Source organism: Solanum stenotomum, chromosome 1 (assembly GCF_019186545.1).
Source record: "Solanum stenotomum isolate F172 chromosome 1, ASM1918654v1, whole genome shotgun sequence".
In the NCBI taxonomy this organism is placed as follows: domain Eukaryota; kingdom Viridiplantae; phylum Streptophyta; class Magnoliopsida; order Solanales; family Solanaceae; genus Solanum; species Solanum stenotomum.
In genome coordinates this window covers 37,915,882-37,924,223 of record NC_064282.1, presented here as the reverse complement: position 1 = coordinate 37,924,223, position 8,342 = coordinate 37,915,882, and positions in this window count along the sequence as shown.

Here is an 8,342-nt window from a genome sequence, read left to right as displayed (position 1 = left end):
ATAGAATCACAATCATCACCTACCTCAAAACAATCTTGAATCCCCTAAGAAACTTGATTCTTCCCTTTTCGAATTCGTTCCGCTTGTTCTTGGTCTACAAACAATCAATATAACACGAGAATCAATAAACAGTAACTAAGTACCCGAATTACTAAAAAGTCTATCAACCCTAGATCATACCCATGATCCTCATACCCAGATTAGGGCTTCCTACACCATAAATTCCAGATCAAAACCCTTCTTCATCGATAATTACCCATTAGATTACGTTCTACAGATTGAAAAAAGGATTCAGGGATTTAAAATCTTACTTTTAGCCTCAAGAATGGTGAGAAACTGTCAAGAAAACTCCTGGGTTTTGTTCCTTAGCTCTCAAGTTCGATAATTGTAGATTAAAATGATTTTAGGGTTTATTTCCAACTTAAGTGTCGACTGTCCCGCCACAGCGGTACTCATTCTGCTAGAGCGGCCCCGCCCTAGCGGAAAAAATTCTGCCTCAGCGGCTTGCACGCAACCAGTGAGTTGATTTAAGAATTCCAAACTCCTAGTTCACAGCACACCTTCCACAAAAGACACTCAGTAACTACCCGTTCACGCTAAGATCGATTTCAAGTCGTTAAACATTCTAAATTTTACCACTCATCATGTCCATAAGTCTATACCTTCTAAATCAAATCTACCTTCCAAGCCATACACGACACTAAATACTCGCATGAGTGAGAGAATGGAATGAAGTGATATGGAATCAAATCGGACCAAGGACGCATGATAGAGATTCAATAAGTGAAGATTTTCCTAAAAATCACCATAGCCTCTCTAAGATAAGTACAGACGTCTCTATACCGATCCTCGATACTCTACTAAGACTCGACTTGTATACATGTGAGACCTATGAACCTGGGGCTCTAATACCATTTTGTCACAACCCAAAAATGGACATCGTGGCACTCATCTTATTCCACCAAGACAAGCCAACCTAAAACTCAACCATTACAATAAAATGCAAAGTTTTTATAATGAACTCAAAAATACCCCCAAAATCTGGTCGTCATGTGTACAAGCCTCTAAAGTATTATAATTGATTCAAAAGAAAAACACAAGTCTCAAATGACCTTGTTTCTAGAATAGAATAAGATCATAAACAAGAGTAACAAGGTCCGCTGAGATGACAAACAACTACCTCACTAATCTCCAAAAAGCCTCGGAAAAGAAGGAAATGGAAAGTATCATGAAGATCCGGGCTCGTAACCTACAAAAAGTTGTAGAAGAGAGGGATGAGTGCCAACCCATACGGTACTCAACAAGTAAAACTTCTAAACACAAGCTACGGGAATAGAATACGGGTACTTCTTACACCCAACCGAACCTCCACAACTATAATCTGCATAAAACCAGCCCAACAAAATAGTTAACCATTTACATAGTTCATAGCTCAACAACAACACTCTATTAATTATATATTTTCAACAACAAACTCAATATTCATCAATCACATGTTCCACAGAGAGGCACTCATATGATCATCAACACACAAGATCAAGTTCATCAATGATAAATATGTTCAATGCAATGTCAAGTATAGTGATGCATGTCTGACCTAACGATGCACACCCGCTGTCTCTCAGTCCGGGACCAATGGAGGACCTATCTGTCCATGCATCCATCGCGGCGTGCGACATGACCCTCGATATATAGTATTCGTCGCAGCGCATGATATGTCCCTCGATTATAGAATATGTTGCGGCGTGTGACTCATTTCTCGATAATAGCATCTGTTACGGCACGCGATACGTCCCTCGAAATGATACATTCTCTTTAATATCTTATTCTTCCTCAATTCACATAACACTTATGACAAACATGTCTCAGAACCAATGCAAATGACATGTTCACATAAATAATGAAGAAAGAAGAAGAAAGACAAAAAAGAAAATGAAAATGAAGTTAATAAAATAAGAAAAAATAAAAATAAAAATAAAGATTATAAATTAAAATTAACACGTGGCAGATAATAATTGGTGCGTGATTGCACTTCTTTTCTTGCAATTGAGGGTGGCTGAAAAATGAGATATTTACAACACTTTAAAATTGTTTAAGGGGGGTACTAGGACCCCCGCAAAGTTGAAGTGTCTTTTTAAAAAACATGTCTTACTTTAATGGGTAATTATGTATTTTCTCTTTATAGAATTTTTAATTTGATTTCAGATCATTTTATGATTAATTACTATTTTCTTATCTGTTTTTGTATATCTAGCAATGAGTGTATTTTGTGACATAACATTCTCCGATTAAAAAGAACAAAAAGTTACAGGAAATTCATACTTAAAAAATTTCATACTCAATATAAATACAAAAAGTACAAATATATGGAACAACTCATAGCCAATGAAGAAGGAAGATGAAAATATATGTTCATGTTATATTCACTCCAGTGTTCCATTTGATTGAAATCTCTTTGCCACCAACACTTTACTTTCTCCATTTATTTTTACTTACACATCTATTAAAAAATTATTATTATCATGACTATATTATCATATTATAAGTAAAAGTGAAAATCTATTTTTGAAATAGTAGACTTAAAATCAAAACTAATAATTCAACAGACTATGTTGATAGCGGTTGTTTTAGCAAAATTCAGAAGAAACTCCTTCAGTTGAGAATAAAAGAATAAAAAAATGATAAAGCAAAGAAGAAATATCTTACCTCAATCATGTGCCTTTTTCGTATTTATTTATTATTATTGTCTCTCCGACAAAATTTTATTAGAAAAAATAATTCACAATGTGTGTATTCGTCACTGCTACTCATTAGGTGACCACTAATTATTAAATTCTCTCGAATGAAAAAACAAAAGAAATTAATTAAAGAAATAAAACAAGAAAAAGAAATAAAAATCCTCATGCACTATATATAGAAGTTTTCTCTCTGAAGGAATGTTCATAACTGATTGCACATTTATCAGTTCTCTTCTTTTCTTCTCTAATAGAAAGTTAATGCCTAAATTTCAGTGCTTAGAACTTTGGCGAAACATATCAATGGATGGGGGAAGAATCAATTATGGAAACTTTAAATGATCTCAAATTGTCACAAAAAAGAAATCCAAAAGGATTTATAATGAGTGAATGATTGTGATTTATGAACGAAGAAACATGAAGGTTAAAGTTGTTGTGACCATTCGTAGAAAATTAGTCTTTTTTTCAATAAAAATATATGTAGGATAATTAAAAGGATATTAATGTTCTAAAATGATACAAATAATATTGAAGTATGTATGTGATGAAAATCATAAGAGAAAAATATGAGCGTGAATTGATGAATGATTTGCTACGATTTTCACCAACTCTTTCTTATGTGGTACCTTGAATTTCCTTGAATTTCAAAATTAATCAACTATTGCAAATAACACTTGTGATTTTTAAGAAGAAGAATAATAGAAAACATAAAAAAAAAAAAAATTGTGTTTAAAAGTGAGAGGAAACCCCTCTATTTATAGCTAACAAATAATAGTATGAATATGTGCTAATTGTGCCTTATCAGAAACTCACAACCCTTTCAAAAATTCACTGCTCACCGGTAAATTTAAAAACGTTTGAAAATTTCACCACTCATCGGAAAAGGCACAACCCTTTGGAAAAGTCACAACCCTTTGAAAAAATCACAATCCTTCGGAAAAGCAACAACTCATCAGAAATGTCACAACCATAAAAAAAGTTACAACTCTTCAGAAAAGTCACAACTTATCGGAAAAGTCATAACCCTTTAATGTGAAAAGGTATCGACTTTTAATTTAATATAATGTAATATAATTTATTAAATAAATAAAATTGAGTGTTTTTAATTATAGGTATTATAGTAATTCAACATTCAAGTTTGGGAGTTCATACTTTTAAGATAGTATGTAGAATAGATATAGATAGATAGCTATTTATTTGTTAGAGCCTTATAGGTTCATTTTTTTTTATTTATTAATTTATTTATCTAACAAGATAAGAGGAAGATCTTTTTAACAAGGCATAATGTTTTCCATGCAAAAGAAAGAAAGAGCAAATTTTAATATCAAGTATAAAATTGCCTTACTTACATGATTTTTTAAAAATAAAAATCTCCTAGCTTTTTGTCTTTGCATATATTAGGCTTCCTAAACATTAGAAAAAATGAACTCCATCAAATAAGACTTAAAATTACAACTTCAATTTATATATAGTCATTTGTATTCGATTTTTGATTTTTTTTTTTCAAATTCAAATATATATATATATATATATATATATATATATATATATATCAAAATGTCTATATGCCCCATTCATGTATACGATTATATATTGAGGATTATTATATTACCTGATTCAATCACTCCTCCGCTTCGGTTTTGACCTCTTGTTAAGCACGTCGGCCATATTCGTGTTATGGATAAATAATAATAAATCCCTTTTTATTTGATTCAATTTTTTTTATCTAGATAGATTGTATAGGGTATTAAATAAATTATGAATTTAGGTCATTAATTACCAATTAAATTAATTAATTATTTAATAAATATCCATCAATTAAATAACTATAGTTATCGAATTGAATAGATTTGTTGGCGGCTGGAATTTTGAGGCAGAATCTTATTGCCAAGGGTAAAATTAATGACTAGCAATCATTGAATAATAAGTGACAAATTGACAATTAATAGCTAGTGATTGGGGGAGTATGATATAGATTTAGGTTTTATAAATTGTTTTCTTGGTTCGCCACTAGTTCATAATCAACTAGTTTATGTTTTAAAATTTTTGTTGTTTTACCTTATCATATTAAGGCCCATGTTTGATATATTGAGATATGTAATTAAATATTGGGTGCATTAGATAATATGAAAACTATTAGGGTTGTAGTATTTGGAAAAATTATGACTTAACCTTAAGCTTGAAATTTAGGAAATATAAGAATTGACCAATGGTTGGAATCAAGATTTAGGAACTTTATTATAGATTGAGTGAGTTTTTGGCTCAAGGCTAGACACATAATAATATAAGTGTTGTTAGTTCGAAATCTTATTGTGGTTATTTATGTGAATCAATTGTATTGATTTGGAAGTACAATGAAAGGGGAAGACTCAAGTCCCAGAGTGATCATTTGATTATTTGAGACAAGTGAATTTCTAAACCCTTGTTAAGTGCATAGAATTGTGTATTTCCTTGTGGTATGTGTTGGAGAGTAATGGAACTTTGTGACGGGTTGACTTCTTCATGTTGAATAATTTTACTGATGGAAAAAAGGGTAACAAAAGGAAATGTGCTTAATTATTGGTGTGTGATGTGTTGAGACTAGCTTGAAAGGCTTATTATTAATTGTTGATGTTGTAACATGATTATGTTGTTGTGAATTGTGCATTGTTATGAAAATGGTCATCTCCTCATTATTTATGTGAACATGTCATTTGCATTGGTTCTGAGACATGTTTGTGAAAAGTGTTATGTGAATTGAGGAAGAATAAGATATTAAAAAGAATGTATCATTTCGAGGGACGTATCGCGTGCCGTGACGGATACTATTATCAAGGAACGTGTCGCACGTCGCGACATATTCTATAATTGAGGGACGTATCACGCGCCGCGATGAATACTATATATCGAGGGTCATGTCACACGCCGCGATGGATACATGGGCAAATATGTCCTCCATGGGTCCCGGACTGAGAGACAGCGGGTGTACATCGTTAGGTCAGACATGCATCACTATACTTGACATTGCATTTCATTGCATTGAACATATTTATCATTGATGAACTTGATCTTGGGTATTGCTGATCATATGAGTGCCTCTCTGTGGAACTTGTGATTGATGAATATTGAGTTTGTTGTTGAATATATGTAATTAATAGAGTGTTATTGTTGAGTTGTGAACTACATAAATGGTTAACTATTTGGTTGGGCTGGTTTTATGCAAGTTGTAATTGTAGAGGTTCGGTTGGGTGTAAGAAGTACCCATATTCTATTCCCTTAGCTTGTGTTTAGAAGTTTTACTTGCTGAGTACCGTGTGGGTTGGTACTCACCCCTCACTTCTACAATTTTTTGTAGGTTACGAGCCCGAATCTTCGTGATACTTTCCATTTCCTTCTTTTCCGAGGCTTCTTGGAGATTAGTGAGGTACTTGTTTGTCATCTCGGCAGACCTTCTTACTCCAGTTTATGATGTTATTCTATTCTATAAACAAGGTCATTTGAGACTTGTGTTTTTCTTTTGAATCAATTGTAATACTTTAGAGGCTTGTACACATGATGACCTGATTTTGGGGGTATTTTTGAGTTCATTATAAATTTTTTGCATTTTATTGTAATGGTTGAGTTTTAGGCTGGCTTGTCTTGGTGGAATAAAATGAGTGCCATGACATCCATTTTTGGGTCGTGGCAAAATGGTATCAGAGCCTTAGGTTCATAGGTCTCACGTGTATACAAGCCGAGTCTTAGTAGAGTATCGAGGATCGGTATAGAGACGTCAATACTTATCTTAGAAAGGCTATGGCGATTTTTAGGAAAATCTTCACTTCTTGAATCTCTATCATGCATCCTTGGTCCGATCTGTTTCCCTATCGCTTCATTCCATTCTCTCATTTATATCGATCACTCATGCGTGGTTCTTCGTGCGAGTAGTTGGTGTCGTGTATGGCTTGGAGGGTAGATTTGATTTAGAATGTATAGAATTATGGACATGATGAGTGGTAAAATTTAGAATGTTCAACGACTTGAAGGGATTGAATCAGGTGATGGCTCGACGAAGCATTTTGAAGATATCTGAATAATGAGGTTAAACAATGATCTAAGAGACTTCATGAATGTGTTATCTTTTTCAGTTTAGTTACTCTAGTAGAGAGAATAATACATGTGTGGTATATGCAATATCTTGAGTGGTACGACAATTGAAAGTGGACTGATTAAAAGGATGGCAAGATAATAAACAATGTAACTTGGGAAAACACAGTTAGAAAAGTTTTCATAACATATATGGGTTGCTTAGTGAATAATAGAATGATGTTGCATGAATTGAGGTTAGAATCTGTTTTGTGGTTTCATAGATTGAGTGTGTATCAAAGAGGGTCATGATATGACTACTACAATGGTACCGATGCTTACCTAGTTAGAGTTATGGAGTGTGTTACCCTGCTATCGACCTGCTCTACGAAGGAATGCATATCACTTTAGATGAGAAACGGAATGGATTTGGTAGTGCCTTGTAGTTACGTAATGGCTAGAAATGTGAGGGTTATTTGGGTATGATCTTCTCGGTAGGTATGATATGTTCTAGTGGAGGATCAAATAAAATTTTGCGATGTGATACTATTGGTTTATGGAAATGGATACATCCATTGTCAAGTATGAATACTAACTACTTAAAGAGTTATCAGTTGTATCGCATGCTCGTATAATGAGATTCGATATTGCATTCACATTTGAGAAACCAACTAGGTTGTTACTGCAGATATTTAGGGTTAAGTGTATAAGAAAGATTTTAATGGTGGATCATTGATACGGTATTAATGCGTTCAGTTGAGAAGTGTATCCCGAGGTTCTAAATGAGGACCAATGATATCATATTAAGGTCCAAGGGAATGGATAGATACCAGAATGACAAGCTTATGGGTAAAGGAAGTCCCAAAGAGTATACTTGTGCGAAGGTAATTGAAGATTTTACTAAAAAGTGCATATAAAAGTGGGTTAGTCCTTTTGGATTTGATTGGTATAATTGGATTTAAGGTGTCATATTGATGAAACAATTGACTTCGTAGTGATGGCAAAGGCTCACTGAGCATAATGGTAATAAGAGTTTGTGATGAATTGTGATTAGGATTCTACTATATGATAAAGATTGTTGGTTAAATGGATTTTATATGGTAATGACGACTTGCGAGTATCTAATATTGTGGTTTTCTACTATTTGGTGAGTAACATGGTTGTATGAAAAGTTTTAGGAGTTTTTGGGACATCGCTCGAATAGAATTGAAAAGAGCTAGAGTCATAATGAAAAAATAAAAAGAATAAAAAATTAGTGGGATGTAGTGTAGCCTTTGGAATGAGGTGCGAGCAAGATTGATTACCCTGATTGTAAGGGCTAAAGATGTATATATAGAGGGTTGATAATTGGATCCAGAGATATGTGGTTCAATCTGTTTTGCTCTGGTTATAGTAATAGTGTCATGGGTTCATCATATTGGTTAAACGATTGGATAAGATTTGATAAAGAAGTCTATATGTGTTCGATTCGAGCGTGGTAATAAATGTTTTTGTGTTTTTGAGTTTGAAAGCTGCTACAGTTGGAATCACAATTCAGGTTTTTTATTGTAATTCTACGTTTGT